At 36.4% G+C, this 11,432-nt stretch overlaps 1 protein-coding gene across 8 annotated transcripts in view; it reads right to left on the bottom strand.

Moving 5' to 3' along the window:
- The window catches only part of MAPKAP1 (MAPK associated protein 1), a 346,315-nt gene that overhangs the window by 258,401 nt on the left and 76,482 nt on the right, over positions 1-11,432 (bottom strand). The gene's annotated exons all lie outside the window — the stretch shown is intronic.

The raw sequence follows: 11,432 nt of genomic DNA, 5'->3' as shown, positions 1-11,432 counted from the left end.
TGTCTTGAACTCATGAGAAATGAGGCCCAGTGGCGATACTGAAGAATAAAAGAGTAAGAGAGAGACTTAGGGTCCTAGATAAAAGAATGAGTCTGAATTTTTTCCAAAATCAATTTTAACTGAAACTGCAGATGCCAAGTTACCTTGACTTGTACAGGCAATAAATAGTTTACTGTCTACTCTTACATTCGTTTAATATTTCTTCTGTGCTCACACATGTGTTCTATATTTCTCTATCTCTGTCACTGTGATAGACTTCTATTATAGTATTCTGAAAAAGAGGGTGTGGGGGTTTCTTTTCTTTGTAAAGAACCTAGCACTTTCCACTATTGAGATATTCAAACAAGTTTCCAAATAATAACCATTTATTTTTGTATAGTGCTTTAAAGCTTACCAAGAGTTTTCCTCAAAGAAATGTAAGTAATTATTATATAATACACACAGTATTGTTCTGATTTCACAGTGGAGGAAACAAAGCCTCAAAGTGGAGATGACACTTGCCTCAAGATCACAAAGCAGAAGCATCCTCAGTCTCTTCACTCCAAGCTCTTCCATCAAATAAATATAGACAAGTCATCAGGACACTGCCACTATATGTCAATGGTAGAAGCAGAGCTGGTCTTGGAATCAGGACTGAACCCAAAACCCACCTCACACATTTATTACCTGTAGGTTTATGGGCATGTATTTTATCCTCTCAAAGCTTCAGTTTCTTCATCTATAAAATGGGGACCAATCCCTGGGTTGTCCACATTAGAGTGCTGTGAGATAAGCTCTTTGTAAACCTTAGCCAGGATCTGACATGGTAATGATAAATGATACCTTAAGGGACAACTTTGTGATTCTTCCTAAAGTAATAAATATTTTTAGTCAAGAATCATAAAATGTTAAAAGACAGGTGCTTTAGAACACAAATTGTTAGTCATGAAATGAAAATCTAAATAAAAAACTTAGAGTTTTACAGTAACATTGTGCAATGATCAAGTATGACTGACTTAGTTCTTCTAAGCAAAACAATGATCCAAGACAATTCCAAAAGATTCATGGCGGAAAATGTTATCCACATCCAGAGAAAGAAATGATGTAATCTGAATGTAGATTGAAACATACTATTTGTACTTTAAATCTCTTCGTGTTTTTTTCCTTTTGTTTTGTTTCTGAATAATATGACTAATATGGAAAGACATTTTACATGACTACACATATATATAGCCTATATCAAACTGCTTACTGTTTTAGGGAGGGAGAAGGGGAGAGAAAAAAACTTAGAACTCAAAGTTTTATAAAAAAAAATTAATGTTGGGGCAGCTAGGTGGCACAGTGAATACAGCACTGGCCCTGGAGTCAGGAGAACCTGAGTTCAAATCCGGCCTCAGACATTTAACACAAAACTAGCTGTGTGACCTTGGGCAAGTTACTTAACCCCAATTGCTCTACCTTCCCCTCTCCAAAAAGCAAAAAAAAAAAAAAAATTTCTTTCAATGTTAACAATTGTCTTTACATGTAACTGGAAAAATAAAATACAATTTCAAAAAAAGAAAAAGAATTTGGAGTTTTAAACCTGAAAGGGATGATAGAACACCAATCTTTATAGAGTTAGTAGAGACCTCATGGAGGCAACATACTAGATAGGTGATTGGAAGAAACTTCTCTTTTCTTTAAGTTCTGTCAGCCTCAAAATGGGGATTGTTGGATTGCTGTGGCAAAATAATTCTATAAGCATTAAAGTGTTATATAAAGGTGAGGTATTATTTCAGTCATGCCTATCTCCTTCATTTTAACAAATTAGAAAACTGAAGCACAGGAATGAAGAGATGTGCCCAAGGTCACCTAAAAGTAAGGGATCCTGGCCATCAGAGGCAGTGCTCTTTCCTATAATATACACTGCTCCTCCTACTCAATTTTTTTCTCCTTAGCATGAAAACATCAGGTAAGTCTCCAATGAGTATATATAATTTTTTTTTTTTTTTGGTGGGAGAAGACAGGGCAATTGGGGTTAAGTGACTTGCCCAAGGTCACACAGCTACTAAGTGTTAAGTGTCTGAGACCAGGTTTGAACTCAGGTCCTCCTGACTCCAGGGCTGGTGCTCTATTCACTGCGCCACCTAGCTGCCCCAGTGAGTATATATTATTAAGAGAAAATAAAATCTTTCCCTGTAAGACCCACTTTTTTGAAGGATAGGGTACAAAACTTGGAGAAATTCAGACCTAATATTGTTAGGCATAATGGGGGAAAAACACTAATTTGGAGCTAGAGAATCTGGGTTCAAATAGCAGCTTAGCTACTTATATAATCTTGGGCCTAGAGTAATTTTCTCCTTCTCAGGGGTTTGATGGAGAAGAACCTTCTTCCTCCTTATCAATGGGCTTTGCCCAACTGTTTTTCCTTGTTATGAGGAAAACATGAGAGGAAAAAATGATTATAAATCAAAATTAATATAATATAAAGCAAAATGCATCAATACAAAACTTTTTTTTTAAAAATAAAGGAGTACCCTATTCCAGTTCTAAATCCTGTAATTCCCAACCGATCTCTACTTAAAACTAGATGTAAAAGTCATATGCTAAACTTGCATATAACTTTTTTCTAGAACATAATTTTACTCTCCTTGAGTGAAGACAGATAATGTAATTTCTCATCCTAATACTTTGTTAGTACTTAAATGTTTTCTTGATGAACTACATATCTTGAAAAATTTAATAGTTTGGGATTTCATGCATAAAACAGCAACAAAAGTTATTTTTGCAGAAAAAAAGTTATATTTTGAGGTAATATTTAAGAAGGAAAGATAAAAGTCAACAAAGCCACAGTTTTAGCCAAGTGGTTATTGGATTTTCTTCTTTCCACTCTGGAAAAAGTCCTTCCTGTTGAAGAAGGTAGTGAAATTTTATCACAGCTATTGCTATTCATAAATCTTATATCTATTTTAATTCAATCTGGCCCTAGCCTCAGAGTCGTTACACCACAATTTGATTACTACAACCATACTTTTTAACTGCTGTCAGAAGAGACAGTGCCTTATATAAACATCTGCCAGAGCACATGCCTGCTTTCTATAGTCCTGGCTTTAAATCATACTGTGGTGATGAATCTTTATCTGACACTAATACTTTTTAACTTCATACAGACAATTAAAATGAATTGTAGCTAAATGCACATGTAACAAATCAATTTAATCTTTTGTTATACAGTCACATATTTTGCAAATCCCCTAAACTCACCTTCCTATGTGAATCTCTATATGGATTTTAAAATTTGAATTTGAAGAGAAATAAGAAGTCATGATAAAATGTTTCCAATGTGCTACTGAGGGCAGCTATAGTACAGCAGAGTTGGTAAGGACCTTACTACACAGATTAATAGAATGGGTCTTATATGAATGTAAAAATTCCAAGTGATCTTAGAAAACAATGTCAGAACATACAAACACATATAAGACAACATACTGGTTAAGATTAATAATAAATCATTTATATAGTGCTTAAAGGTTTACAAAATGTTTTCTTCATTACAATCTTATCAGGTAACGTATCATAACATTATTTTACAAACGGGGGAACTGAAGGTGAAGAGAAATTAAATGATCTGCTTACAACCACACAACTAGTGTGACATTATTATGCACACTGGATTTGAAGTCAGAATACCTAAGTTTCTATCTCAGCTCTGTTACTATTGTCTGATCTTGGGCAAACCAGTTCTCTTTTCAGGGAGAAAGGAGATCCCTAATCAATAAAATTGGAGTGGGAGAAGGGGGAGTGAACTATATAATCTATAGGGTCTTCGCTCTGACATTCTGTTGTATGTTTTGTGTTCAAAGTGTCAGAGCTAGGAATGAAACTCAGGTCATAAAATATCAGAGTTGAAAGAGAAATCAGAGGTCTTTTAACTCTAAATTCAGTAGACTTACAGTCAATAATTAATTCACCTCTAAACATGGAACCAGAGGAATGTACAACTGGGCTATATATATATGATGTCAGTTTCAAAAAGTATAGTATAAGGGGCAGTTAGGTAGTGCAGTGAGTAAAGCACCGGCCCAGAGTCAGGAGGACCCGAGTTCGGTTCTGGCCTCAGACACTTAACACCCACACAAAAAAACTAGCTGTGTTACCTTGGGCAAGTTACTTAACCCCAGATGCCCTCCAAAAGGTACAAAAAAAAAAAAGTATAGTATATAGTTCAATATTCCTAGCACCATTAAGGTTATCAAAACATTTCTAGAACTGATTTATCTATTCAGCCTATAGGGGGAACAATTTTCCTAATTTACTACATGCTTATACTTACTTCTTTAGTGTTTCAGAGGTGATCTCTTAGCTCTAGTATACATAGGAGGATTTTATTTTTAAAATTCTGAATTACAGAAAGTTAGGACTGGAAATTATCTTGGACTGCAGAACAAATGAAACAGAATGTTGGACTTGAAAATAGTCTTTAGAACGCAAGATATTAAAATACTAAATTTTAAAATTGAAATAGTGATCATCTATTCCAACGTGTTTCCATCTTACAGATGAGGAAACCAAGTCCCCAAAAGGAAAACTAACTTACCAAGAAATACACATTAGTTCACAAACTGGTAAATAATTTAACCCAAATTTCCTGCTTCCAAGTCTGGGGGTCCTTTGGTTGCACCAAGTTATCTGCAACCTTCATTTTGTAGGCTTGTTATTTCCTGAACCATATAATCCTTAGTGTAAGGAAAAACCTCCTAATAATTCAAACCACTCAAAAGTGGTATAGGCTAACTCAAAGATAATGTTAGCCCTTACTAGAGGTTTTTAGAAACCAGATGACCTCTTACTAGTGATGATGAAAATGTTGGTTAGGGACAGATTTAAAACTACATGGCCTCTCAAGGCTCTTAACTTCAGGATTATGTAGTTCTGTGAGCCGTATGTTTTTAACGCTAAAAAGGATGTTAAAGAGATCATGTAAAGTGACCCTGTCAATTTAATGAGAAAGAAGTGACACCTCAAGAAACAAAATGACCTGTCCCAGGTCCCACAGCTAGCAAGGCCAGAACCAGAATGAAAAATGAGGGGGAAGTGAAAATCTGATTAAGAAGGGAGTGTTTGTTTCTAAAAGACTGGTTACACAGTTGTTTGGTTTCAGGGATAAAATTTGAACCCAAGACTCCCTGGCTCTGAGGGGTGTCTCTCCATCAACCTCTCAGAAACACTGCATATGATTATGCAGAATACTGAGTGAAGTGCAAAAAGGTTCCTTGTCTCTAAGAGGTAAGAGTAGAACTATGGTTGCACTATTCTCTGCAAATTATAGAGAGTCTCCAACAACAGCACTGAAACTCTAGAAAGTCATGGAATTTCCTTTTGTTTAGGGGAAGAGAGAACAGGAAACACTCACTGATCATAAGTTCTTGAGCAGCTTCCAGGAATGACCTGTCAGGATCAATAGAGACAACCTCAAAAGGCATCACAGAACAGTGGGAGAAGCCCTTGACTCGAAGGTAGAAGTGATGGGTTCAGGTCTAGACATAGAGACTTCTTGGCTGTATCATTCTGGACAAGTCCATTTTCCCCTCTGTCTTGGTTTTCTTATTTTTAAAATTAGCATGATATGGGGTGGCTAGGTGGCACAGTGAATAGAGCACGAGCAGTGGAGTCAGGAGGACCTGAGTTCAAATCCAGCCTCAGACACTTAACACAAAAAACTAGCCATGGGACCTTGGCAAGTCACTTAACCTCAATTGCCCTACCTTCCCCTCCAAAAAAAGGAAAACAATGAAATAAAATAAAATAAAATTAGCATGATAACAATATATAGGACTTAAGAGCTTAACGGAACATTTGAGGTCATTTAGTTCAGCCCCTGTATTTCACGGAGTTGAGACCAGGTCATCTTACTATGGGCCTGATGCTCTTTCCACTGAACTATGTTACTTCCCCTATAGATGGAGCAAAGAAAGACAGATCAGATTCGAATTTGAGAAGGAAAAAAAAAAGGCTGGTTGTAGGGCATAAAGAGATGCAAATGAAATTTAAACAAGATTCAATAAAACCTGATTAGATGCTAATAGATGTTTTAGAAAAAAACATAACTGGCAACCACTAATACAGCATTCAGCATGGCTGGGTGGCACAGGGATAGAATTCCAGGCCTGGAGTCAGAAGACCTGAGTTCAAACCTTTTGAGAAATTCAGGTCACTTTTGTCTGAGAAGTCTACATCAGTGGTATCAGCCTCAAATAAAAAAGGATTCCTGCAGGCTATACACTGACTTATAAAATCACAAATTAATATTATCTATGTTGTATTCTATTTTTATTTATTGTCAAAATTTTTCCAATTATATTTCAGTCTGCTTCTGGAGGCACTCTAGTGCATGTCAAGCCAGTGGAAAATTTGACACCTTTGATCTACACCATCAGGATTGCTAAGTGTTTTGTTGAGCCATTGTTGAGCCAATCAGTCACCTTTGGAAGACTGCAGACAGATTAGACGAAGTTGGATAGAACTGGAAAAAAGGAAATGTCCTGATTTTCAAAGCCAGAAAGAGAATATAGTCTTCAAACTATAGGCCAGTAAGTTTAACTTTAATTCTGGGTGAAAAGTCTAGAACATATTATTAAACAGATGGTTAGTGAAATTTTAGAAAAGGAAACTATGATCACAAAGGACTAGTGGTTGGTCCAGAAAACCTTTTTTCTTGAAACAAGTCTTCTTTTGATGGGCTGTTAGCCATGTGCCCTCCTACTGCTTGATGCTATGGTCCTGACTCCCTGTACCTTTTCAGGAATCACTCATATTTGTAATCATTTTAGCTAGAACCTTGCAGATTAAAAGTTTTTAGTTTCCTTAATTTAAGCCCAGCTGCCTGTGACCTCAGAGGTTGGAAACCAAATCTGACTCACTTGGATAACACCCAATCCCTCCCTATATAACAGTTGATCTTCTCCAGGATCCCTGAGCAACCCTGATTACAGGCTCTTAACATCAAAGACTGAGCTAGAAGAAACCTTGTAAGTCCAATGTCTAATGTCCAATGTCTACTTCCTAGACTGATAAGAGACCCAAGAGTCCATCCAATGAACTGGCAAGTTTCTTATGTGATGATATGCCAGGTCCTGAAGGTGCCTCTCTTTTGATCTTTGGCATTTTATTGCTGCCTCCTGAGTTCAAAAACGGTCATGGGCTCTAGGGTCCCTGGTTGTGCCCAGTTCCTATTCTATACTCTTCCATTTGGGAGATGTCATCTACTGCCATCATTTGGGGTGGCTGCTTATTTTTGGAGCTGTCAGCTGTTGTTCCACTTTCCCTTATATGTATACAATAAAGACTTGTTACCTTCCCTCAATCATGCAAAATAAAAAGGCACTTTTTTTTTTCAACACTGACTTGGCTCAACTAATTTTTCTATAAATTTTTTTTCAGATGCAGTAACAGAGTGTAATAGCCATAGTGACTTTATCAACAATAGGTCATACCATACTAACTTTGTTTCCTTTCATAACAATATTACTAAACTGGTAGATTTAGCAAACCATTTGATAAAGTCTCTCATGCTGTTTATAGAAAAGATGGAGTGATGTGTACTAGATATTAGCAGTTGAATGGCTAGACCCAAAGAATAACCATTACTGGTTCAATGTCAGCCTAGAAGGTGTCCAATGGAATGAATTTCCCAGGGATCTGCACCTGGCCTTAAAAGAGAGAGTTAACATCCTAGATGACAAAGTCAGAATTCAAAAAGGCTAGAACATTTGGCTGAATCTAACAAAATGAAATTTAATAAGGATAAAGTTTATAAAGATGCTTGGGCTCAATGTCAACATCCTAAGCACAAAACAGGAGAAGCATGGCTAGATAACTATTCATCTGAAAAGGACCTGGTGATTTTATTGGAGTGCAATCTATGACTACATTAAAAGAAGTAAAGTATCCAGGACAAGGAAGGGAACAGCCTCACAATATGCTGGGTTTAGTTCCAAGTGCTATGTTTTTTTGGAAGGACATGGATATGCTAGAAAACATTTAGTTGAGGGAAATCAGTGATAGTGAAGGGTCTCAAGTTCATGACATATGAGGTTAAATTGCAAGAATTAGGAATAGTTAACCTGCAGAAGAAGAGATTTGTGGGGTTTCAGGGTAATGGGGCTGTCTTCAAGTATTTGAAGGTTGTAATATGAAAGAAGGATTAGATATGTTCTGTTTGGTTCCCAGGGCAGAACAAAGAACAATAAATGATTGCAAAGAAATAAATTTAGGCCTTATGTAAGAAAAAATTTTCTAACAGAGCTATCCAAAAACAAATGGAAAGTAGTGGATTTCGCATTTCTAGAGGAGTTCAAACAAAGTCTGGATGACTATTTGTTGGGCATACCATAGAGGGAAGTCTTATTCAAATAAGTGTTAAACTAGAATGTTTCTGAGGTCCCAACTTTTTTGTGAACTGCTTATTTAAAGAAACCACTCTGTTACTCCCTTTTAAAATTCTTAATCTTTCTCTCCTACCCTCCCACTTCTTGGCTCCTCTGTAATAAAGTATTTGCATTACTGAATTCCTCAAAATTAGTGTCTGAATTGCATACAAAGAAATTTTAATTGAGGCCTGCAGAACTTACAGTCTTTAACTTAAGAACTCTGATCAACTGCAGTAGCCCACTTACAATTACAGAGAATCCATAATTACACTTCCCACCTCCTGACAGAAAGGTGATGATGATCTATGGATATAAACTGAGATATACATTTTGAACATGGCCAGCAAGGGAAATTGTTTTGCTTGGCTAAGCATATATTTGTAAAATAAGAGTGATATTTGTACTAACTACGTCACAAGGTTGTTATAAGCAAAGTCTTTAGTTGCAGGAGCAATATGGGTCTCTCTAAGCAGAGGTTTCTCAAAAAAAAAAAAAGTCAATTATCACTTGTTTGGAACTATTACAGAGGGGTTTCTTGTCCTAGAATGTGTTAGACTAAATGGCATCTACGATTCTTTTCCACTCTGAAACCCTGTGATCCTAATAGAGTGCAAAAAACAATTGGACTCAAAGTCAAAAGACTTGGATTCAAGTCTCAACTTCAAAAGTTAAGAGGAATATAATCTTGAAAAGTTCATGACCATATCCCTGAACCTCAGGTTTCTCACCTCAAAAATGGGGAGTATACTTGAACTACTAAACTCAGAAGTTGACTGGGAGGAATTATATGAACCTTAAAAAGCCATATGAAAGTGAATTTTTACTATGATGATGAGTACCTTCAGAGGCAACTCATTCCAGTTTTTAGACAGATAGAGATCTTAGGAAGTTTTTCCTTATATTGAATCAAAATCAGTCTCTCTGCAACCTTCCTTCCCTGCCCCCCTTTCCACACTGCTTCTAGTTCTGCCTGTCAGGGCCAAAAGCAATCACCCAAATCCCTTTTCTACATGAAATCTTTAAATATCTGCTGGGGTGAAGGGGTAGAGAAAGGGGACAAGGACAACAAAACTCCCCAAAGGCCACACCTCACAATAAGGAAACATAATAAGAAAAAATTACAGCCCTGTTGAAATGATAAATATTCAGAATCCATGTGAGGAGCATTTTACTCGGTGAGCAATTTCGTTAAATTTAAATTCCCTGACATTTTAAGTATTTTCAATGCTACCCTGTAGCTACGTGTTGTTCTGCACTAGTTTTTATCTACTTTCTTTGAGGAGAGCTAGTTAATGTCAATGATTGTGGAAAACATTTGTTCATAATTATCCAGACATAGACTGGAACAATACTGAAACAAGAGCAGCATGCAAAAATGTATTTAAGGACTATCATCCCAAAATGCTGCTAAAAGCTATTAACCAGTATGTGTTAATTGCCACAGCATTCATATTAATTTTCACTTCAGGCCCGACATTGTGGAATATTTCCCCTGATACATTTTAAACAAAGTTTAATTTAAGGAACTGCTTCTATCAACACTTATGAAAATTAACAGCCAAGCAATTAGCGCTCATGAATTATCCCTTCCCCCCATGCTTGCTGCAGCTTCATTGTTAAAACAGTTACTAACAGAGAAATGTTAAGATTCTTAATAAGTTCACATAATCACAATTACACTTTCCTATATAGAACCAAATCTTACATGAGTTTTGTAAGAATTTATCAGACAAATGTTCTCCTTAACGTTTAAGAATTTAACATAATCTAAATCAGTTATTTCAGCTCAGGAAATATCTGAAACTATAACAAGTGATGAAATCATTTGTAATTATACCAAAGAATTCTAAGAGTTAGGACAGACCTTAGAACATGTAACATTAGTGATGAAAGGGCCCCTAGAACATAGAATGTTCATTAGATAATCCATTTATAGCTGGAAAGAACATTAGAGATCATCTAGACCTATACATTCACTTTACATCACCTCTGGGGCCTAGAGAGATCAAGTGACTTGTTCAATATCACACAACTCTTTCGATTCCAGCACACTGACTCTAAATATTAAAGCTAAGAGGCACCTTAGAACATAGAATATTCTTTTAAAGGAACTGAAGTCCAGAAAAGTGAAGCCGTCTGGTCATGGTCACACAGCTAGTGAACTCACAGTCTTGACTTCTGATTTCCAGCTGAGTGCACTTAAACATTGAATGCCAGTCTGATAATTTAGGCTTTGAAAAGAGAAGCTGCTGAAAAGATCACCCCTTTTGTTCTTGCTTTTTTCTCCCCTCTTTTTTCATGATAGTTTCCACTGCCTTCCAAAGCCTACAATTTCTCCTCCTTTGTGTTATGGAACTAGCTCCCTGGATTTAACCTTCCTAGTTTACTGCTTTCAATAATTTTAACATTTGTCCATCTTCACAATTCTGCAGCATATGGTGCTATTTTAAAGAAATGAGGTGATGACTTGCAATTGAACCACCTAATCTCTTAACTAGATTTTAAAACCATCAAGGTCAGGGGCTATATCCATTTCTTTGCAAGCCTATCATGCAGAAAGCACTGTGGTCTATGCCAATTATTTTAGAGGTTCAATAAGCACTTGTGGGTGAGAGCAATGAAAATATCTGTCAATGCAGTTTGACCTGGGTGTGTAATGAAAAACTATAGTGTGGTGAAAGGAAGACTGAATTTGGAGCAGGGAACTTTGGGTCAGATCCCAGCTCTGTCCCTTACTACCTGTGTGGTATTGAGCAAGTTCTTTAACTTCTTGGCCGTCATTTCTGCATCTATAAAATATGAGGGCTAGACTAAATGATTTTTAAACTACCCTTCAGACCCTGAATCTATGTTCCTATTTACTTGCCAGCTCAAACAATATACGAATCTCATAGATACTGTAGTCTTGTGACCTTAAATCACTCAATATCTCCAACACTAAGTTTCCATATTTGCAAAATGGAGATAATCATCCTTCTACTATTTAACTCCATAAAGCATCTATGACAATTAAAAGAGATAAATATAAAAGAGCTTTGTAAACAC

Source organism: Petaurus breviceps, unplaced genomic scaffold (genome assembly GCF_028583685.1).
Source record: "Petaurus breviceps papuanus isolate PSGF00001 unplaced genomic scaffold, PetGlider_PUasm1.0 171, whole genome shotgun sequence".
Taxonomy (NCBI): Eukaryota; Metazoa; Chordata; class Mammalia; order Diprotodontia; family Petauridae; genus Petaurus; species Petaurus breviceps.
This window is presented reverse-complemented; position numbering and strand designations above follow the sequence as displayed.